Consider the following 24,027-nt stretch of genomic DNA (forward strand, 5'->3'; position numbering starts at 1 on the left):
GGACACCAGCTGGAAAACAGACAGGGGCTGGGGGTGGGGTTGACAAGGGCAGAAACTGGGAAGGCATTTGGTTGTTGCGAAAGTTACACAAAGCTGTGAAAGCAGGGCTGGCCTGGTTGAAGGAAGGGTGAAGGCGGGGGGAGGGCTGGCAGTTCCTCCCACTGGGCCTCTGCCCTTTCCTTTCGTGCTCTCTGAGGTTCCACCATGGGACCCCGGGGTACCTAGGATTACATTTTGAAAGCTATTGGACTAGAGGTTCTCCAAGGGCCCTTCCAGCTTTGGCTCCTGTGCTCTTGTGTTTCAGGACCATGCTGATTCTGTGGAACCAGGCCCGGGCTCTACCAGCCAGGCCTCTGAACATGTCAACTTGAGAACTGAACAGGTTCAGGGTCTAGGAAGGGGAGAGATTTCAAAATTTTAATTAAAAAATATTTTAAATGTTTAAATTTTTGTAGAGACAGAGTCTTCCCATGTTGCCCAGGCTGGTCTCAAACTCCTGGGTTCAGGTGACCTCCCAAAATATTGGGATTACAGACATGAGCCATGAGATTTGGAAACTTAATTCAGCTCCCACGTACTGAATGTGGCCAGCCCTGTGTGGGGATTGTAATGACGAGTAAGAGGAAATGTCTGCTCCAAGAAACTCACCAGCTGGGATGGGAACTAGGGAATCAAACGAATGGCCCATCCCAAAGTCTGAGAGGCCCCTGGCCCCTCCCTGCCCGGCCTTTCTTCCATGTGGTCCCTGAGCCAGTGGTTCCCAAACTGAGCAGGTCATGGGGTCATCAAGGAACTTCAGAATATGCAGATGTCCAGACTGTGCCCTCAAAGATTCAAATTCAGTTAGTCCAGGATAGGTGGGGCCTGGGAATCTGTTCAGACAAAGGCCTGGCCTGAAGCCTGGGCTGGAGGGTTCAGTCCTGACAGAAGCACAGAGACTGAACGAGAGCTTCTGCCAGCCTCACCAAGCCCGTGCTGGGCAGGATGTGGAAACTAAGCCTGTCTTCCAGTGGGATCCTGAGGTGGGGGGGTGCTGGAGGAGAGGGTGGCAACTCCTTCATCAGCTGTCCCCAACAGAGGCCCTTCCCCCAGGAAGGAATGTTAAAAAACTCCCAGGAAGGAATTGCTAGGTTTGGAGACCATGGGAATTCCCCATCTCCCCCAATCTCCTCAGCCACCTCAAATCCACCAGCCCGTCTCCCCATGTTTGGGTTAACTCCTTGTTGGCTCGGAATGTCTCCCCTGGGTTGAGCTACTGATCTGTGAGATGACTTAGTGGCCTGAAATAGTTCCAGAATACAAGCAACACTGACAAAAATATTCTTGTAGGGTCCCACAAATCTCACTGAGGAAGGACCCCTACAGGTGGAGAGGAGTATGGGGTATGCAGACTGGAAGGTGGGACCCTAAGATTCATTCCAGAACTGGAATGAAATCAGGCGTTTCCAAACAGGAGAGAGATGGGAAGCAGGAGGAGGAAGCAGGAAGAGGAAGAGAATGAATCTTATGTGAATGAATGGTAATTTTCTCTCAGTTACTGGGAAGAAAAAAAAAAAAAAAAAAAAAAAAAATCAGACCTTGGTCTGGTCCACTCAAAAGAATTCTCTGAATCCGACTTCTTTCCTGGAAGTTGTGAACTTTATCCTCCGGCAGCCATTAATCTAATATTAAGCCCCTTAACCTTCCTAATTGTTCTCTTTCAGTATCAGCTGGTTTCATATTAACCTTTCAATCTTTCCCATAATGCAGTTACCTCCAACTCCAGCCAGACCCAATTCAGAGCTGCGGTCAGCTCAGACCTTTGCCTGCTCTTGGCAACACGTCCGCCTGTCCTGCTCCTCTGCAATCTGCCCCTCTTTTTCTTCATGTGCTGTGAAGGCATCATGTGGATGGGGGTTCAACTCCTGGATTGGGGATGCACAGAGCCTGGGGGACACACTTTGCAAACCTGCACCTTGCACTTTTGAGTTCTGGTCTGCAAGGTCTACTTTATTCTTTTGGACCAAGGCTGTCCATGGGAGAGGGCAGCCGCCGGCCTGTCAGAGCAAATCAGCCTCAGGCGGTTTTTGCGGCTCTGGTATTTGAGCTTTGTTTTCCCTCTCTCCCGGGAAGAACTCGTTGAAATAGTTTCTCTGGGAAAGACAAAGCATCTCGCCCAGATGCTGAAGGATCACTTGGTACCTGCCTGTCTTGGCTTCCCATTGTGCCGGTGACGGCGCATCCGCTCTAAAGCTGACCTGTGGTTCTGTCTCCAAACAGCTAACTCAGACATCACCCTCTTGCAGCCAGCCGCACAGCCTGAGTTGGAGTTCTGGCCTCTCCTGGCAGTGAGTGACAGTGTTGGAGGGGCCTTGGACACCTTGGGTAATTGCCAACTAAAAATGAGCAGCTGGGGGAAGGTGTTCTGGTCCACGGGAGAGCCAACAGGGCATTTCCTCTTCTGTTTTCTAGTCAGGGTAGAAAGCTAGAAAGAATCCTAAAACTCACTATCCAAGTCCCCCTTGTGTGGCGACAGAGCCCTGTCCTGAAGCCTGGGCTGGAGGGTTTAGTCCGAAGCAGAAGCGGGGAGACGGCATGAGAGGGTTCCTGCTAACTTCACCAAGCCCGTGCTGTGCGGGATGAGGAAAATCAAGCCTGTCTTCCAGTGGGGCCCTGGGGCGGGAGGCGGGGGTAGGGAGTACTGGGGGAGGGGGTGGCAGCTCCTTTATCAGCTGTCCCCAGCAGGGGCCCTTCTCCCAGTCACCGCAGACCAAAGCCAGCTCCTCCTGGGGGCTCCAATCCGTCTGTTCACTGTTTGCCTTGCGCCTTTTCCTGCTGAGGCCACCCCCGGCACCGTCTCAGGCCTCAGAAGGACCACCTCACTGAAACAGCCCTGAGGGTGGGAAAGAAGCAAGCCCTCCGCACCCCGTCCCAGTCTCTCATCTGGGCACTAGCACACACAGATGCCCGGGCCCCGTCCCTGCGCCAGAATGGCCGCTGGCGTTTCCCGGTACGATGCCACTTTCCGTGAGTGCACAGAGAGCCCCTGGGCTGAGCTGGGGGCCGAGCTCCACGCTCTCTGAGCAGCTCTGAGCTGCACGCCAAGGAAGGTCTTTCAGATGGGCTCTGGGATGTGGAACATGGCGTCCAGCCCCAGTGTCCACCCCACGCTCGAGGCACCCTGACTTCCCCCACCTTCTTACCTGAGTATCAGCTTACTTCCATCTGGTGACTGAATATGGGGCAGATTCCAGAAAAAGGAGGTTGGGGCACCAACACCAACACCAACTCTGCCAATGGAGCCAGCACAGCTATTTTTCTTCAATCACAGACAGCAGGGGAAGCTCACGGGCTCTGCATCCCCGGCCCCGGATGTAAGGATATTGCCCGTTAGACAAAGGGAAGGCCTTGACTCCACAACTTATGTTTGTGAGCTTAACCTTTGGAAAAGGCCCAGGTTCTCCCACCATGTACAGCTGCTGTTGACGTGGACAGTCCTGCAGGGTCTTTCACTGGAAACCCAGAAGGGGGTCACTGGCCCTGGAGGTCAAAGTTGCTCTAGGTGACAGGCAACCAAGACTAAAGGCAAACTTGAAACATAAATGAGTTAAAGCCCACAAAAATAAGACAGTTTTAAATAACTAAACACGGTTTTCTCATTCTTCCCTTATCATCTGAGGACGTTTGAGGCAAATGAAGCTTTAGAGTTTTTCTCCTTTCATTGGGTTGACAATATTTAAAATGATATCCAGAGCTGTCTCATTTGCCTATTGCTCTAGGCTTACTGATCCTCAGGAGGTAAGACTGGATGGGTTAAAGTGGGCGGGCTCGAGGTCTGAGACTGTCCATCTCTCTGAGAGTCGAGGGCAGCATTTATCAGGGGCCTGTGGTCAGCCAAGCTCGGCTTGAGCTCTGTGGGAAGATAAAACCAACTGACCCAGATGGGCTCCTGTGGGGCCTGGGTACTGTTGGGAAGATAAAGCATATGAGCCTGATAAGAAAAAAAAAGCAAAGTCCGGCAGAAGGAATGCAAGTGATTCCAATGCAACTGAATTAAGTGCAAACTCAGTAGGAATGGGTGGGGGGTTTGATTGGAGAAGGGGTTATTCAGGGGTGGTTAACCACAGAAGATTGAGGAGGTGAACTCTAAGTTGGACTTGGAGGTAGAAGAGAGAAGTTAGGGGAAGCATTTGTTTTATATTTGGGTGCGGTGTGTGGGGGGTGTGGATAAGTGAAGTGTCTCACACACACACACAAACACACACACACACACACACACACACAGCTTTGAGTAGGAAGAGGGTCAAGAGGACCAGATTGGCCTAGACAAGTCAGTCCTAGCTTAAAAAGTCACACTCAGGATTCCTGCAGTACCTCTGCCATACCCACCCCCACCCCCATGGGCACAGCACTCCCTCTTCTCTCCAACGCAGGCCTGCTGCCTGGGGTGCCACGATCATTTCCATAGCAACCAATTGCTCTGTGACACAGACATAATTCTGACTCCAGGTAGGTTATGAACAGAAGAAACATATGAAACCACTAAGTGACAGAGATCTAGTTTTCCAGTAAGTGCCCTGCTAATAAAGAAGAGAAAATGCACAAACTAGAAGATAAATGGAAAAGGAATGAGCAAATGCTAAATTTTCCATGAGGCATCAGCTGTTTGCTAAAAACAATAGCAACCTAATAGGTTCAACAAGAATGGTGCTGGCAAGGACAGCCCGGAACAGCCTCTTTGTCAGTCTGCAGAGTAGGGGCGATGGCAGAACCCGGGGATGCACAGTGTCAGGGTTGTGAGGCAGAAAGGAGAGGCCTTAAATGCATCATCTCAATCCTGCACACGTGCCTAGTGCTTTTACTGGAAAAGCTGCACTGCTGCTGCTGTGAATCCAGCATGACCTCGCCTTCATTCATTCATTCACTTATACATGCATGCATGCATACATTCAAGAACTCATCAGTGCTAGGTAGGTTACTAATTAGAAATAATTGGGAGAAAAGTCTGAATTACTAGGTATTTTAGAAGCAAAGCTTTCTTACTCTGAAAGCATGGCTGAGATGGTGCCTTCGGCAGGGAATCGGAGAGTCTGATCCAGTCTGAGTCTGCCACTCATGCTCTGTATGACCTTGTGCAAGCCACCTACCTGTCTTGGTCCTTATCTTGTAGATGAGGTGGTTGGTAATCTGTGTGATGCTTCCAAATCTGTCTAGTTCAGAGGCCTGCTTTAAGTGTCTAAACGGTTAATGTCAGAGTGAGTTGATGTGTTGGGTGTTTTCATAGAGCAGAACCAAGACCGTTTACTCATTTACCCTTTATTTCCACCTTCTGTTGATATTCATTGACCACTTACTCTGTGACAGTCACAGATCTAGGCATCAGAAATAAAGGTAAGACATGATGGTGGCTTCAGGGCCCTCATGGCCAGGTTGGGGGATAGGCAGGCCCAGGCTCAGACCCACAGGGCACAAGCTGGTCTCCAAGTGCAGACAGAGCTCATCAGGTGTGGGGAAGGGCACTTCTACCTGTGGTCAAGAGCTTTCTCCACACCCTGGATGGGGCTGGAAGGAAAGGCAGGAGGCAGACTCAGGGAGGAGGAGCTGCATGGAGAGGGGGTGCTGAGGAAGCCCCCCATGACCCAGGAAGCTTGTGGGGAGGAGGGGAGGGGAGAGAGATGCAGACAGGCCATGTGAGGGCCCGTGCTCTGACATCATGGTCATCCTCGTCAAAGATCTGGAGATTAACAGACCACACCGAAGAAGGGGCAATAAGTGAAGGGGAAAGAAAAGAAGCAGAATCCCAGGAGGGAAGAGCATAAGATCTGGGCTTTGTGCAGGCATATTTGCCTCCAGGGGTGATCCCAGTTGCTGCCTGGTGCTGTCATCACTAAGGCCTGGGGTGAGGCTAAGAGGGGGACACCTGGGGAAGAGTTGGGAGTGAGTGCCCAGACTTGGAAAAGACTAAGGGAACGTACTAGGCTGCCAGAAAGGCTGGAGCTTTCTGAACTCACCTGAACCTTCTGAGCTTTGGGCGGGGTGCTTTAGTCTGCCCCAAAACCGGCAGAGAGCTTAATGCGTGGTTTCAGTGCAGAGCAATGTCCGTCTTCTCTAAAACACCCAGAAAGATATGGGGAGTGAATTACAGACTGTGGTGCTAAGGGGAGTCTTAGCCAAAGAGACTACTTGCCTCTGAGTTTTCCATGCTTGTCTACTTAACCGAATCACGAGGACTCCCATAGCCTCTCCTAAAAATTAACCAGTTAATCATTCAACACACATTTTGCAGCAGCTACTTGGTATTATTTGTTATGCTACAAATTCTCAGGGCTCAACAGAGGCATTGTTCATGTCCTTGAGGAGTTTATAGTACAGCTGGGAGTTTGCATATGCAAGTGAAAGTTTATATGTGCTAAGTTGTATCTATTAAGGGCTAAACCAGAAGTGCAAGCAGAGAGGATTACAGAGGTAGAAGAGAGAGCGCGTGTGCGACCGTACATAGTCTGTTGGGACTGGCTGATCAGGAAGTCTTCATGGAGAAGTTGGAATTTGTGTGGGTTTTGAGGACAGCTAGATAGAGAGAAAGAGGTCAGAACAAAGATATGTTTGGGAGAGACAATGCTTTGCAGCGGCATTTAGTAGCTGCTACTTTTCTGAGAGGAAACCTGGGCACTAGCATGGAAAGAGGACATTATCTGACGTTGGAAATACACTTCAATTCAACCTCGACCCAAGTTTGAATCCTGAGTCTGCCACTTAGTAGCAGGTAGGCCTAGGCAAACTCCTTAACTTGCCCTATCTAAATTGCCCCATTTATAAATTGAGAGCGTGGATAATGTTTATCTCAAAAGGCTATTGGGAGGATAGAATTAATGTGACCACAGGTAAAACACTTCCAGGAATACTTATTCCTTCTCCCTTTCTTGGCCCATTAGGAAAGTGCATTTGAGACCAAAGGGAATAATTATTCCAGAAGTCCTCTGAGTGCCCTTGTAGAAGTAGATAAACAGATTGATCAGTGAGAAAAAAAATATGTTCTCATCCAGACCGTGGGGTGAGTTAACCATGCATGCTTTTCTCCGGATGTTTGACTTCCTGAATCTTCCTTGAACAATGCCATCTCTGTCCTGGCACCCCTGGCAAGCAGTCCCATGTGAGCCAGGTTCTTGTCACATGTCCTTTTCCTGAAGTGAGTCACTAGAGAAGTGGGCTGTAGTCATAACCTTCACCAATTAAGGGAGGTGAATGTGGATTGGAATGAACACAAACACGGTGCAACTTGGTGCCTAATGTTCCTTTCCATCAACATTATGCCTCAGGCCTTAACCTTGCAACTCAAAAAAGTAGGGAAGCATAATGAATGGGATAAACTGAATGACCGCTTGTAATCCACAAACAAAAGGCCTTTCAACAGCCCATGGTCGGAGGCTTTATCTATTCCAATCAAATCTAGCCAGTTGCAAACTGGAGAAAAAAATGGGTGATCCTAGTAAGAATTAGTTCAGAAGAAAATTGAAAAAGACATTTTGTTACCTCCTCAGGGAAAGTGATAATGAACAAAGAAGGGAAAAATCTAAATAACTGATACAAAGACATAGAATTGAAACTTTGAGAATTGGATGCATGTCTACCCCCTTTAGTTGTATAAGCATAAATTAATTTTATGATGGCAAGCATAAAATTAAGATCAGCAGTGCACAAATCTATGTGTAACCTTCAAGATCTTTTATTTCCCCAAATTAGGTTGACTGATGGCATCTTCACCGCGGGCAGCTATGGTGGTGGAACAGAAAATAGTAGACTGGGATTGGGACAGGCTAAGTCCCACCCTTCACCCTGGCTGTGTGACCTTGGGCATACCACTCTTGTTTTTCTGGGACTCAGGGTCTTCATCTGAAAAATGAATCATTTTTCTTGATAATTTACAGTTTTCTTTCAAATCCCTCCACCACCCCCCAACCAAGGTTTTTATTTTTATGGCAACTCAGATCTTGAATCTTAAAAAAAATAATAATAATAAGGTAGAGAGGACAGCAGTCCTTACCAGTGCCACTCTATCACCCTATACAGCTCCTCAAACACAAGCCCAGAAGGGGCTTCACTTTAGTGGAAGTCCTGGGCCTACATTTGTATATTTAAGTGGAACCCAAATAGTTGCTCCCAGAATGGTGTCAATGGTCACCCCAACTTTTCAAATTCTGGTAGGCACAGCAGGTCATTCTGTGAGCTGTTCTCCTTCACATCCAATTTCCATGGAGCCCCAGCTGTACTCTGCAATTTGGTTCCACCAATACTCATTGCGTGTTGCTGATATGGCAGGCACTAATATGAGATGCCGTGAGCAAGCAAGCATAGCCCAGCCCTGCGGAAGCTCGCACTGTAGTAGGGAACACAGAAATACTTGTAGTCTGAGCCTAATGGAAGCAGAATGCCCTGTGACAACACTTAGGAGGGTGAGGGTCATTCTAGCTTGGGCAAAGCTTCCTAGAGGAGGAGGCCTTTGTCCTGAGCATTGTGAGATGGGTAGGATTTAGACAGGCTGAGACGAAGGAAGAGCATGCCAAGCAGATGGAAGAGCAGGAGGGAAGGCATGGTGGCAGAAGGGTTCCAGTCATATTTAAGGAGTGGCACTTGCTGGATCTCCAAGTGTCCAAGAGTGATGAGCTTAGAAATTCAGGCAAAGGCCTTGTCATAGAAAGCCTTCGGGATTCTAAGGAATTTAGACTTTAGGGCAGAAAATGGGAAACCATGGACATTCTTGAGCAGGGATGTATCATGGTGGGACTTGTGCCTCAGGAAGAGAAATCCGTCAGCAGAAAGGCTTGGAGACTGAGAGTAGAGGCAGAAAGAACAATGAGGGCATTGTTACAAAAGTCCAGACCAGTGGTCATGGAGGTCTGAAGTTCAGTGATGAGACCAAATTTGGAAAGGAGGGAAACTTTGGACAGGTGCTGTAGCAGCAACAGAATGGAGGCTCTGGGGCTGATGGGGCATGGGGAGTAAATTCACACTGAGGCAGGAGAGCGTTGAGAGGGAATCCAGCCATCTTCTCTTCCTGGGCTCACAGGGTGGTTTATCCTTGGGGTTGTTGTACAGAAGTTCTCTGATGTCAAAAATGAGCAGGCTTAGGGAAACTGATCTACTTTGGTAGAGATTGTGGGTTATCCACCAATATCTATCTGCCTTACTTTATTAAAAATAGGACCCTTAATTTTTAGCTAGGCACATGCCTCCTACCCCTAGTTGGAATAAAGACATTTTTCAGTTTTTTTGTATCAGAGTGGTTTTGCATGAGTACACCTGGCCAGTGATTTATAATCAGAAGTGTCAGATTTTGGGAAAATATAGTTTTTTTTGTTGGCAAAAAAATAGTCTGGATGGAGCTCAAGTAACCATCTTAAACCACTAGACAAAAACTCATGTTGAAGATAATGGAGCCATAAGATAGTGACCGGTGATACTGTAGAGTTGCCATACTTGTCCCAGGCTGCCAACATCTGGATTTCATTGACATGGGAGAGAAATAAATGTACATTTTATTTATGCTACTATTTTGTCTGTTTTATGTAACCAAATCTAACCTAATCTTAGTCCATATAACAAAAGTCAAAGGAGTATAATGCGAACTCATTTGTAGCTTTCTAAAAATATAAATATGTATATCTCCTCTAAAGACACTTCTTCCAAGGATTTTAGCACCCAAGAAGCCAAATTATTCATTCAAAGATCGAGGGGGTGAGCAGAGTCTTGGATGGGGCAAGTCCATCAGGCCAAGTCTTGGGCCTCAGTCCATCAGCTCTATAGAAACTTCGCCAACTCTCTTTACTGCACAAGCCCTCCACTCTCATGAGAGGGGAACTCATGTCCTCTAAGCCCGTTTCCACTGAAGAGCACTGCTCTCAGATTCCCATTTTTCCCAATTTTATACAATTTGTGTCTTGTTAACATAATATTCCTTTAAATCAGGTGCAGTACCACTGAGGATGACTCAGGTGTTGGAATTGGAATCAGATCTGAGTCCTGCCCTTTCTATACCTGACATCTTAACTGGCCAGTGACTCATTGACACAAAATCTTTTGGGTTGGTTTGGCAAGTGTTTAGTGCTTAGATACTTTACATTCAGGATGTACTTTATCATATTAAGAGCATAGGAATTCTAGGGGATACATTGTGTTATGTACTAACTGCAGGGGACAAGTACAAATGAATAGCCAAAACTGAGGCTGATGTTAAAGGTTAGCTGCCAGGGGAGGATCGAAGAACCAATCTCCATTCCCCAACCCTATAAAGGACATCTAGAGGTGAAACTGGTTTAACCAGGAAGATGTCAAGATCAGTTCCAGCCTGCTGAAGTGGAGGTTCTAATCAATAACTGATAATATCTAAGACGTATTGAGCACTTGCTTTCTGCCTGGCAATGTTCTAAGCACTTAGATTCATCAAACACATCACCTCACAACTACACGAGGCAGCTACTCCTAATACCCCCACTTGCAGACAGGGAAACTGGAAGCTAGAGATGAAGCAATTTGACCAGTGTCATTCAGTTAACACATAGAAGAGCTGCTACTTGAATCCATGTGTTTCTCATTGCAGAGCCCTTAACTACTACGTTAGTTGCTCTTAGGGAGCTTAGCAAAATTTCCTTCCTCATAATCTCCCTCTTATCAGAATGTATTTCTTCTCTATGACACCAATTCCATACTTGATGCTTTATCTGAGAAAACCTTTATAAACAGGTTGATACTTGCCCTTTCCCAGGTGACAATATTTTAAGTTTGATAGGGGTTTTACAAGGATGTACTGATGAATCCACTGGAGGAAGGGTTAAGGGTGGAGAAAACTCTAATCTGTAGCCTTTACCAATTTCCATGGTGTAAATACTCCCACCATGACCAGTGCGGCTGGTAAATTTCCTGAATATTTGATGATTGCCTCCTGCCCGGCAGCTCCAGCACACCACTGGGCCGAGGGTTCTATTATAGTTAAGAGTGCCCACGCTGGCTGGGAATTCTAGGAAATCCATGGCCAGCCTGAGAGAGTTCTGACATGAGAAAGCCTTGCAGTCTCCTTCAAGGCATACCTGTTAGGGGAGTCCCCAGCTTCTTTTCCTCAGCTGTGTGGCCCAGGACATGCTGGGAGGTGGTGCTGTGGCCCACAGAGAGGCTGCAGACCTGGGCTGATGGCCCAGTCTCCCTCCTGAGGCTCCAGCGCCTCTTCCGGAAGCAGCGCTGTGACCAGCAGGTGGCAGCACTCTCACATTCAACAGTCTGTGCCTCCGCAAAATGAGGGGCCTTTGTTCTGAGCCGGAGGCTGTGTCACCAAGAGAAAGGCCCTGAGGGGCCAGCTAATCAGCCTGTCCTTAGCTGACCTTCATCAACGTGAGCCAAGTGGACAGTCTCTGGCAGCGTGATACCATGAGAACAACCTTAGCAAACGGCAGAGACAGCACAGTCTCAACCCACCCCTGCCCATCCTGAGGGCCTGGCCTGGGGCCGCCTCATAAAAACAGGTGGAGCTCCATTCAGGAAGGGAGCTAAGAGACAAGAGTGGCGCTTCCAGTGCTACGAAGGAAACGTCTCCTGCCTGCTCCCACCACCAGCCTTGCTGTGGTGCCGCCTACCTTCTCTGCTGACTCCATGGGTGCTCAGTTCCCACCAGGTGACCAGCTGTTCCGGCTTGCCCAGGACTGTCCTGGTTTTAGTACCGAAAGTCCCAGGTCCTGGGAAACTCCCTGTCCCCAGGCAGCAGGCCAGCTGGCCATCTGAACTTCTAGTCCCCGTCCATGTGCAATGCCTGCCTGGCACACAGTAAGCACTTTCGATGGCGTTGCTGCTGCAGGAGAAGGCAAAGCGGAAGTTAGGTGGGACTACAAGAGCTGACTGACCCCGATAGACAGGTTGGTTAGTTAGTTAATTGATATTGATTGATTTAATTTATTTAGAGGCAGGGTCTTACTCTGTCACCCAGGCTAGAGTGAAGTGTCATGATCATGGCTTGCTGTAACCTTGACCTCCTGGCCTCAAGAGATCCTCCCACCTCAGCCTCCAAGTAGCCAGTACCACAAGCACATGCCACCATGCCTGGCTAATTTTAAAAAAATGTTTGTAGAGATGTGGGTCTCACTATCTTGCCCTGGTTGGTCTTGAACTCCTGAGCTCAAGTGATCCTCCTACCCCGGCCTCCCCAAAGTGCTGGGATTACGGGCGTAAGCCAACACACCCTGGCCTCATTCCATTGGTAAAAGGTGCTCCCTTTGCTTTTGGTCAGAGGTAAGAGCCAGAATGTGTGAGGGGGAATCCTCAAAACAGTCCATTTCTTCTCCAGCTCACCTCCTATCTTTGACCTCCCTCCCTCTTCCTTCCCTCTCACGCTCGCCTGCCTGACTCAATAATCTCACCCGCCCCAGAGTCCAGTGGCAGAGAACTCTGTGTTCCAAGGAAGGGTGGAGCCTCTTAGAATGGGCAGGTAGCAGGGTTGGTAAAGAGGACAGGCCAGAGGAGGGGATGAGGCAGGTCAGGAGGCACTTCAGCCACCTAGACATGGAGCAGCGGGATTTAGGCAGCCCAAAGATCTGTGCGAGGTTTCCTGGAGCCCTCCTGCTCCTGCCCCCACATCCAAGCAGGGACGTGCACATTCCTCTCTCCTCCTCTAACTCAAGCCCCATTGTGCTGTGGCTTATCTGTTCACGTCACTGTTGACCCCTCCAGATGGTTCACTTGGACTCCCAGTGCCTAGCTTGGGGAGTCAGGCATGGCAAACGCCACCCTGCGCTATGGCTTGAAGGAGGCCAGAAAGCTTTGCTTAAGCCAAGGCATGTGTGAGAAACTTGCAAATCCTTCTTCCCTGCTCTGGGCATGGGGAGAAAAGGCAGACTTCTCGCTGTGACCCTCAGATTCTGCACAGACCGGCCCTTGTCAATTCTCCAGGCTTATCTTGTGCTGCGTTTCCCAGGACTCACTGTGGCCATCATCCTGGCCTTCTGCCAGGCCCTACTAATGCCATGCTGTCTCCCGCCTCAGAGTCTTCACTCAGGCTGTTCTCTCTGTCTGGCCAAGAATAGCAGGCAGGGTCTGGTTTAGACATGGTCGTCTAAGAAGCCACTGTGAGCAAGGGAAAGTGAAGCTTTGATCTGGAGGATGTTAAGGGTCATGGCGTCCACCTGGGGAGGAGGTCTGCTCTGACCAGCACACTCCCTGTGGCGGCACCAGCTCTCTGTCACCCTGTTAGGAAGGAGTTAATGGGCACTTACAAAGGCAAACTTCTCATGGGCTTTCTGTTTTAAATTTTCTATATAACTGACCACTCCTCATATCAAACTATCATACTCAGCGGGTTTGTATTTTCATTCCACTGGTGACAAATTAATGCAGGCATAGCCCTATTCTGGATAAAAATTGACCATCCTGGTGAAATCCTGCTGACTCCTGTCTCCCAGCCAGCACTTGGATTTGGTGGAGACTGCATTAACCCCAGGGTCTCAATAGAGATTCCTAGGTCTTGGAGGTTTCTACTAAAAGGCCCAATCTTCCACCTTACAGAATACAGGCCAGAAGTTTGGGCTACTTCGGCTGCCAGACCATAGTAAATCAATATTGAGTTTATTGAAGAAATACTGAGTTTATGACATGGAGTTTGCCAAGTAAGCCAAATCCTACATAGAGTGCACAGCAACTCTGGTTATTAAGATCTAGATAAAAACCCAGGCTGGCAACTATAGTCCCAGCAACTCAGGAGGCTGAGGCAGGAGGATTGCTTGAACCCAGGAGTTCAAGACCAGTCTGAGCAACACAGCAAGACCCCATCTCTAGAAAATAAAAAGTTCAAAGTTCGAGGAGGTGGCCAAAGCCTTTATTGGTGTCAAATACTCCATCTCAAGAGCTACAGAAAGATCTTAACTCTTTCAGAGAGGCCATAGTGTCTGTGTAAGGCACTCTGTGTCAGCTACATGAAGGACACCCGGGAGGTACACATGCCCAGAGAAGAGTGGCACCTGCTCCCCCCCACCCTCGAAAGAGCCAGGCGACGATCCTTATGCACCTCACCCAGCTGTGAGCAGCCTCTTCCGGGTCCTTGGGGGTGGGGAAACTAAATCTCTAGGTTTGAATAGCATTTGGTATTTTCCAAGAGCCTGTGCCTACGTCCGCTTGCTTTTTGGGTTAGCTCCAGCCAATCCCTGTTATTTTTCACAGAGGAGGAAGTATCCAGCTATTGGGGAAAGTCCCAGGATCTGGGGCCTCAGGGCAGTTACAGGGATGTTGGGTTATGGCTGCTCTTTTCTTTCACCTATTTGTCTAGAAATGCAAACTATTTAGGTAGCCAGTAGCAAAAAGGCCAACGTTGGGAAGCTAAGGCATGAATGTGGTGAAGGAGAGCTGGAGGAAAAGGCTCAAAGAACCTCTGTTCTGTTTTGGGGGAGGCGGTGACTTCAATCTTGTTCCTTCATTTCTACCTGGCCGAAGAGTCGCCTTGAATGACCTCACCTTCACCCAACCCCCACCCAACCTGCTTATTCACCTACACTGACACCTGCCCTTCAGTAAGAAGCCCTACCCTCCCCAGAACAAAAGTTCTTCCCAGAGAACTGCTGCATTGGATTGGCCGAGTGAAGTGTCTGTGGGACTTCCTTGTCAATTTTTGATTGTGGTAATATACATAACATAAAATTTACTATTGTAACTATTTTTACAGGCACCGTTTGGTGACTTTAAATACATTCACATTATTATGCAACAAACACGACCAACCATCTCCAGAACTTTTTATATCTTCCCAAACTGAAAGTTCATACCAATTAAACAACTCCTCATTCCCCTCACCTCCCAGCCCCTGGCAGACACCATTCGAATTGCCATCTCTTTGAATTTGCCTACTCGTATAAGTGCCTCATCTAAGTGGAATCACAGAGTTTTTGTCTTTGTGTGACTGGCTTATTTCTCTTAGCATAGTGTCTTCAGGGTTCATCCATGTCATAGAAACATATCAGAGTTTCTTTCCTTTTTAAGACTGAATACTATTCCATTATATGTAGGTATAGTAGCCCACCCCCTCTTTTCCATAATTTTACTTTCCTTAGTTTCAATTACCCACAGTCAACAGCAATACAAAAATATTAAATGAAAAATTCCAGAAATAAACAATTCACATCTTTTGAACTGTGAGTTGTTCTGAGTGGTATAAAAAAATCTTGCTCCATCCTGCTCAGGGCACAAACCCTCCGTTCGTCCAATGTGTCCATCTGTCTACACTCTCCACCCAGTAGTGACTTAATAGCCATCTTGGTTGTCAGGTTGTCTGCCCCAGTATCGCAGTGCTTGTGTTCAAGTAACCCTTAATTTACTTAGTAATGGCCGCAAAGCACAAGTGTAGTGATGCTGGCAACTCACGTATGCCAAAGAGAAACCATAAAGTGCTTCCTTTAAGTGAAAAGATGAAAATTCTCGACTTCAGCAAAGAAAAAAAAAATGGTATGCTGAGGCTGCTAAGATCTATAGTTAGGAACGAATCTTCTATCTGTGAAATTGTGAAGGGGAAAAAAGAAATTCGTGCTAGTTTTTCTGTCACACCTCAAACCACAAGTTACGACCACAATACTGGTAAGTGTTTAGTTAAGCTGGAAAAAGCGTACATACCTACATACAATTTATGTATGTACCTACATACAATTTATGTAGGCGGAATATGTGAACAGAAACGTGTTGCCACTGACAGTAGTTGGGTTCGGTACTATCCATAGTTTCAGGTATCCACTGGGGGATCTTGGAATGTATCCCCCCAGGATAAGGGCGGACCACTATACCACATTTATCCATTTATCCATCAATGGACATTTGAGTTGTTTCCACCTTTTAGGTACCTTCTGTGGATTTACAATTCTTTCAAAATAAAATGTTAAAAAGTACAATCAGAAATGAAATCTATGAATTGGCTCACTCTTTCACCTACTGAGTATGTAAATTCGTGTTTGTTGTTGACCTGTTGACTTTTGTACAGTTCCCATCACAGAGACGATTTAAGCTTGGTAGGGCATACAGAACCTGATTTTTTCTTTTCTGCTTTTAAAGAAGCAACATGTATGATTGTTCAGAGGATAGTATGTGATGTTCAGTGAGCTTTAATTAACCTGGCCCATGACACTATGTACACGCTTAGATCGAGAAATAAGAAAGGAAATTCAGAGCCCTCTTGCACTGACAGGTGATTTCAGGAGAGACAATGACATTAACATTGAGCCAGCTCCTGACTGTACAAAATATGAAGCCATTCTTTTTTTTTTTGAGACCGAGTCTCGCTCTGTCGCCAGGCTGGAGTGCAATGGCACGATCTTGGCTCACTGCAACCTCTGCCTCCCAGGTTCAAATGGTTCTCCTGCCTCAGCCTCCCGAGTAGCTGGGACTACAGGCACGTGCCACTATGCCTGGCTAATTTTTGTATTTTTAGTAGAGACGGGGTTTCACCATGTTGGCCAGGATTTCTAATGCGACCAGGTAAAAGTAATTAGTAGGAGAAGGGAATGCTTGGCTTTGGAGGATTCATTTGCATTGCAAAGCATTTCCCATTGGTGGCTTGGCCAGGCATTTCTCTGTCCAGCTGTGTAATGGTCTCAAGACTGCAGAGCATATTCATGCACAGCATGGACACCACTTTCATGTAGGGGCACTGGACTACCTAAAGTTGGAGGAAGGGACCCTGTGAGTAAGCATAACCTCCCCCTGGGAACTGCATGGCGGTGGGCCTGCAGGTGGGGAGGAGAGGGTGGGCGCTCACAGGGCAAGACAGAGGCTCAGCAAAAAGAATGTGTATTGTGGCTGAGGCCACTGTCACCTTTCCAAACTTGTTTCTGAAAGGCATCACATGAAGAGGGGATGGTGACAGGGATGACACAGTCCCAGCTCCAGAAACACCATCAGCTGAACACAGGGGTTTTTCATTTCTGTGTTTTTTTATAGAGGTTTAGGGGCTTAGTAAACCCCTAAGTAAACCTCTTTATGTGTATTTTTTTTTCTGGGGATAAACCCCAAACCTTTCCTCAAATCTTTGAGGTCCATGGCCTCCCAATATGTAGAACCTTATGCTAATAACTGCTCCTGGGAGACCTCTCCTCAGGAACTGACTTGACCCACCTTCCTACCAATGTCGCCGTGGGCAGAAGGAAGTCCCTAAATGTGCTCGAGCCTGTCTGATCCAGCTCCTGTGGGAGTCCGTGTTCCTCTCTTCGCCCTGTCCTTCCCTTGTTCTTCTCTTCCTTCCCTGTCCGTCTTTGGCTTTGCCGCCTCTCTTCCCTTCCCATTGTTTTTCCTCCCTCCTCCTAGGTTCTCACATCACTCTTCTGTTTGCCTCTCCTGCAAACATATTTGACATATTAATAATTACAGCAAGCACTAAAATTCCACTGTGCTTCATTAATCTGGAGGAAAATACTGTGTCAGCTGGTAAGTGCTGTAGGGTACGCTCATATGTTTTTCCCGGGGTCCAGGATAGTGGAAATTTATCCGTTTCTATGAGTAACAAAACAGCAGGCCATATGGAAGGCCACAGTGAGCACGGGTGGAGGACGGACACAGGGAGGGTGGGAACGTGGATGGGCACTAGTCCTTGAAGGCATTAAGTCACCCATCACGGACCCTCGCAGACCCTGGGCTGTTCAAGAAGTCTAGTCAGAGAGGTTGAGTTGTAAAATCCTATTAGGATTGCCAAGACCAGAACAGTGTGACTTTAATAAGGTTAAAGTTTGGCATTTTTATGGCTTTCATTATGATAAGGTTTTCAGTCACATGACAGGGAAAGAGCTAGAGAGGGTCCGTCCAAACGTAGCCGGTCAGACCTCAAGGTGTGGCCAGGCATGGCCTCCTGCCAGCTCCCCAGGGGTTCCTCATGCTGCAGCGCCGGCTTTCTAGTTGCAGTTTCTGCCCTGCACGTGGAGAAAGCCTGCTCCTATCGCTGGCCTCTGGGACTAATTGGGGAAATGAATTCAGGCAGCTATTTTCAGACAGAAAGAGCCCTTGGCTGACTTAGAAGCAAATGCCCCATTCTTTGGCCAAAGGTGTCACCCTGACCTTGGTCAGCAATTAGGCCACCAGCCACAATGTGAGCAGAAGAGATTGTTCCACTCCCAAAGAACTGAGGGGGTTCGATGCTTTGGTTAATACCCTCCAGCCTAGAATACATACTCTATTGTCCATCTGGATCTGTCCGTCCTTCAAACATCCGCTCCTCTGGGAGATCTTTCCTAATTTCATCCTCCCTTTCTGGCCGCAGGAAGAATTCACTGCTTCTCACACCCATGGAGCTTAGGCCATACTTCTCAAGCAGCAGCTCTTTCAGTGCCGTGAGTTCCTTGAGAAAGTGCCTTTAGCCCCACTAGACCTGTAGCTCTCCATTCACGATTCACCTGTGCCTTGTTTTTATTTGAATACTCAGCCCATAGTACAGTGCCTAACACACAGTAGCTGCCCATAAATGTTGACTGAGAGAAAAATTTAGCTGGAGACACATCCCTTCCACTGGGAAGAGGGCTTAAATGTCATGTCCTCCATGCTTGGATCATCTTTGCCCATGAAGAACAGGAGAAAGTTTAATTTCTAAATAGGTTACTAGTTTCTCGAAGTTGGAATTTACATGGGTTCATGTATCTATCACATCTACCATCATGTGTCCACTAGTGTAAATTTCAAATGCATTAGTAGTCTCATCTATGTCCATTGTGCCATAATGTCGACTTATTTAGAAAATTCTTTATTCAAACTGGACAATTCAAACCAACACCATCAATTATATACCTACCCTGTGTCACAGCCAGCACTAGGCCATTCAGAAATACAGAATTAAGAAGTCCCTGTCCACGAGGAGCAGAGTCTGGTAGCCAAAGAGATATAGTCAAGTGTTAAGTGCATATGAGGTCATGGTTTGCATGCTGGCTGTGTAAAGATAAGGACACAGCATGTTCCCTTGAGAAGTTTATGGTCCAGCTGAGGAGCTGAGCCATTCACTAATGAAAAACCCCAAATCGCCGCTGAGTATGTACCAGGTATACAGAGACCCCTTAGACCACAGCTCCCAGGATCACGGTGGGTAGCCCCTCTCTGGATCCACAGGTGTGTGAGAACCTCCAACGGGAGAAGGGCTTGGCCCTTCCTATTGCTTGGAGTCTGACGGACTCCAAAGGCCACTGTGCTTTGGTGCAGAACTGGAGTTTTTCTTATGGGCCTGAGACTGATCTGAACCATCAGTGCTGCTATGGAGTGGAACTGACTCTTCAGCTAGGCCCTGGGAGACCCCCCAGTCAGGGCTCCTTGGATGAGGGATGCCCAGGCCTGAGCTTGACCTCCCAAGGTTATTTTGGACCATAATGGGCCCTGCTTCCAGCACACCCTCAGCTCAGAACCAGGCCAGAACTGCACTGGATGCTACAGGAGGCAGCAGCATTGGTGGATGACCTTCAGAAGTAGGCAGTGCTGCTTAATGGGGAGGAATCGCCCGCACTTCACCTCCACAGCTCGTCTTGTAAGCTCTGCAACTGGAGACCAGGGACCAGTAGAACTCAGAGGACGGCAGCGTGACACTGGAACTGGCCTCCCACGCTGCTCTGACTTGCTTTCCCCGAGTACTCGAGATGTGAGAAGACAGCCAAAGTCACCAGCAAGGGGTTGGGGGCTGAAAATTGTCCCCTGTGCTTGACCAAGGGCCAAGGGACAAAGTAGCAGGGTCCAAGGAGGCGCCTCTCTCACATGGAGGGAGTCAGGCTCTGTAAGAATAAGCGTTCTCAGTTGGAGGCCCTCCCTGCCAGGGGGAGGGAGATATCCTTGGCAGTGCTGCTCCCGGCCACTACAGTTCTCTCAGCTGAGCCAAGAAGCAATTCTCCTTTGCCCCTGGCCACTCCTCACTCGTGAGTGGGGAGCGTGACTCACATCTGTGGGGAGGGCAGGCGCAGTTAGGTGAGCCTCATTCAAATGCCAGGCAGACGCAAATAGCACACTTTCCTATGAATAGCTTCCCCAGCTGTTCTGCGGGAGGCTGAGTGCGTCCTTATCCAAAGTACATTTGCCCTGTTCTTATTTATGAGCCGCACCGAGAACCATGGGCTGCCTACCTTTGGCCCCTCAAGGCCAGCTTTGTGTTCTTTGTTCCCTAAAGTCTCACCCAAGTGAAATATTAACTGGTGGTGGGACAAAAGGGCCTGGCGCCTCTGAAGGCAGGGCAGGTGAAGAAGGATGCCTGGAGGGGGTGTTGTTCCCTGACCTGGAATTTTCCATTCCCCTTGTGCTCGCATGACCAGGGCAGTGTTTTCTTCAAGTCACAAAATGAAGATGGCTGCCAGGGTGTCTGGTGCTAAAAAACCAAATAGTGGTGGCCATGGCTGTTAATGGCACCATCATCACTGATGATAATAATCTCAGTGGCACAGCGTGATGGAAGCTGTTAGGCCTGAGTGCCAGGAGGCCAGGGCCCTGGCCATGGTTCTGCCTCCACAGCAGCCTGGAGAACCTTGGGGAAGCCACTAGATGCCTTGGCCCTCTACTCTTCAGCTATAACACGGGGAGGCTGGGAGCACAGAGGTCCTTTCCTGCTCTGACAGTCTCTGCGTTTATGAACTGCATTGGTAGCTGGTCACAGTAGCTGTATTGTTTTATCTGTGAGGAGTTATTAGGGTGCACCCTCTACTACCTTTGTACCTTTCTTTTCCTTCTTTCCATCTGCCTCACTGTTTCTTGGCCTCATTCCCTTTATCTTACTTCCTTCATCTTTATCTTCAGGCCGAGGACTTCTAAGCTAGACTACACACTGATTGAGTGTCTTTTGAATCAAGAGGGCCCACCTCTGCCACTTGCTAGTTCTGCCACTTCCTAGCTATGTGACCTAAGCCAAATTATTTTGTTTCTCTGCATATCAATATCTATAGAAAGGGAATCGGGTTAGGGCTTTTGTAAATATCACACATAGTGCCTTGTATATGAAGGTTCCATGGATAGAAGGCATGACTTTTTTTTTTTGTTTTTTTGTTTGTTTGTTTGTTTTTTGAGACGGAGTCCCGCTCTGTCGCCCAGGCTGGAGTGCAGTGGCCGGATCTCAGATCACTGCAAGCTCCGCCTCCCGGGTTTACGCCATTCTCTTGCCTCAACCTCTGGAGTAGCTGGGACTACAGGCGCCCACCACCTCGCCCGGCTAGTTTTTTGTATTTTTTGGTAGAGACGGGGTTTCACCGTGTTAGCCAGGATGGTCTTGATCTTGTGACCTCGTGATCCTCCCGTCTCGGCCTCCCAAAGTGCTGGGATTACAGGCTTGAGCCACCGCGCCCGGCCGGCGTGACATGTTTAACATGTGAAAGTTGGCATACATAAAGAACTCATCCTTCTTCCTGGAGACCTCCTTCTGTCTCTGTTTCTGTTACCAGGGATACTGTCCTCCAAATTACTGGGGTTTGGGCTTGATGTCAGCTTGCCTTTTTTGTCCCCTTGTTCCCTGCAGTACGTGTCTCCAGAAGCCTTCCTTTGCATTCCTGTGAGATCTGACAGTTGTGGGCAGAAGGCCTGCAGGTCCAGGGCGGAGCAGGGGCCTTCACCGTCTGCTGAGGTGGGGGTACTGTCTTTGGGAATCGCTGGAAGTTTTACTTACACAGGGACTTTGCCTGGGAGTGGTGAGGGAATTGGTTTAAATCATTGTTGACTGAGCAGGATTTCCTGAAGGTGAATGTGGACCTCATTGACTGGGGTCAAACAGACCTGAGTACACTTTCTCGGACTTGCTGCTGAACTCCTTACTGTCCAGAGTCTACCTGGTGCATTCATGTTCCCTGCACACTGCAGGTTGTACATGAGGATGTCTTTAAGGGTGACACTGGCTTGAAAGTTAAGGGAGGCAGCCAGGTGCAGTGGCTCACGCCTGTAATCCCAGCACTTTGGGAGGCTGAGGCAAGCATATCCCTTGAGGCCAGGAGTTCTAGACCAGGCTGGCCAACATGGTAAAATCCCATTTCTATGGGTGTGGGAGACTGCACTTGTAATTCAAGCTACTTGGGAAGCTGAGGCATGAAAATCGCTTGAACCTGGGAAGTGGAGGTTGCAGTGAGCTGAGATCACACCACTGCACTCCAGCCTGGATGACAGAGCAAGACTCGTCTCAAAAAAAAAAAAAAAAAAAAAAAAGAGAGAAGAAAAGAAAAAAGAAAGAAAGAAAAGTTAAGGGAGGCAGGTACTTCCAGAATAGCCCATATTACTCTTTGGGAAAAAATTTTTTTAAATTGCTTCCTCTGGAAGATGTTGCTCTGTGGGCACATAGCTTAGTGGAATATAAGTTGGGTTTCAGTACCCACTGGCCCCCTTAGTGCAGAGCCTTTGTGCAAGGTACAACCTGCCCAATCTTAAGTGAGACCTTAACTCCTATTCCAGACCCTGGCACTCACTCATTAGATTCCAAGTTCCATGAGGACAGGGTCCATGGAACTCATTAGATTCCAAGTTCCATGAGGACAGGGTCCATGATGAACCTCACTTCATCAGTGAGGCCCCAGGGCCTAGCAAAGGGCCTGGCACAATGCAGATGCTCAAGAAATATTGCTGGATGTTGAATGTATGGATGAATGAATGAACAATGCCTTGTAGCTAGGAATGCCTGGTGTAACTGGTGCCAGAGAACTCTGAGGGCAATAAAGTGGGGCAGTTGACAGCATGTGCTTTGGAATCAGAAAAGACTGAGTTTGGATTTTGCCCTACCTCTTAATAGATGTATGATCTTAACTGAGTCTGACTTCCTTCATCTTTAAAATAGGGGTATAATACACCTAACCCATTAGTGTTATAATGAGGCTTCGATGAGATGATATGTGTAAAGCACATATATTAGTGTTTGGCCAAGGGTGAAGTTGTAAATGATGCTTCCTGGAAAGCACTAAGGATAGCATTTCCCTGGGGGCCTCTCCATCCGAACTGCTTTAGGGTTCCCATACCAAGTAGCCTTTCCAGTCATTCTCAGTGTGCATCTCGGATATGGAGTGAGGCGGCTTGTGGCTGCAGTGATTTGTTTGCTCTTGGCACCCATCCACACAAACTAACTGGGGCTCCAAAACCCATTAGGCACTCAAGCATTCAGTGCTTCATGTATTTCCCAGAAAATGCTTGATTTCTGTTGGTTAGATTACAAGTATCTCCCACGATTTACTGCTTCCCATTACTGTACCCCTAGTTGCTCTTTTTCTTGGTTTTGGAGACCTGCCACCATCATTTAGCTGATCTCATGCTATCAGCAAAGGCAAGGAAAACAATAGCTTCTCTACAGGACTTTGCCCTCCCACAGGCTCAGGGGCCACAGATCCTACATGCTGGGCTAGAAAATGCATGTCCCCAGCTTCTGAAGATGTTCAGTTGAGAAATATAATACAGGCACACACTCACTGTTGCTGCATCTGTGTTTTTGAAGCCCACAGCAGTAGTCCAGCTGAGAGCACATCAGGAGTCTATCCTTCAGCAGTGCTGCAAGTGGGAATTTCTGAAAGGCTCTGCTGAGGAGCTGAAGAAAAGTTGCTAAATCAATTCAGACTGGAGGGGGAGAAGTGGGAAAGAATTTTCCATCACTGGTTGCATACATCCTTGGGGACTTAAAGATGATCTTGACTTTTTTAAGCCTGAAAGTTCGCTATTTTAAAACATCAATACTGGCCCATGCTAATTCATCAAGAGATCAAGTGACTTTGCAGGGGTGGGCAGGTGAGGGGGAACTAGGGTGTGGTAGAGGGGAATGTTTATGGAATAATGAAAAGGACACAGGATGGGGGGCGGTGGGGGCTCAAAAATGTAGGTTTAATCTCTGTTTTGTCCATCAGTGGTTCTGTGATCAGTTGATGTGACTTATCAGCCAGGGCCTCTGTTCCTCTATCTGTCCTATGGGAGCAACACAGGGATGTGCAGAAATTATTTCAGGCCATAGATTCGAGTGCGTGTGCAGCACACAGAGGGTGGGAAGCTACTGCCCCTGCAGTTGGCCAGTGCAGGCAGTATTGGTTCTATAGCCTCTGCGGGGCCCAGGGGATGCTTCTGAAGAAGGGAAACAGAAAAGAG

General features: G+C 48.0%; 1 long non-coding RNA gene across 2 annotated transcripts in view; it reads left to right on the forward strand.

The window, feature by feature from the left end:
• The first annotated feature begins 16,569 nt into the window (after window positions 1-16,569).
• The window catches only part of LOC107126664 (uncharacterized), a 56,180-nt gene continuing 48,722 nt past the window's right edge, over window positions 16,570-24,027 (forward strand). Inside the window, exons 1-2 of one of the 2 annotated variants that reach the window (XR_001483324.3) lie at window positions 16,570-16,668; window positions 17,290-17,409. This is a non-coding gene — a long non-coding RNA (uncharacterized lncRNA). Of the gene's footprint in view, window positions 16,669-17,289; window positions 17,410-21,442; window positions 21,548-24,027 lie in introns of both variants that reach the window. The other variant, XR_001483325.3, reaches the window with a different exon arrangement.

Source organism: Macaca fascicularis, chromosome 1, assembly GCF_037993035.2.
Source record: "Macaca fascicularis isolate 582-1 chromosome 1, T2T-MFA8v1.1".
NCBI classification, from domain to species: domain Eukaryota; kingdom Metazoa; phylum Chordata; class Mammalia; order Primates; family Cercopithecidae; genus Macaca; species Macaca fascicularis.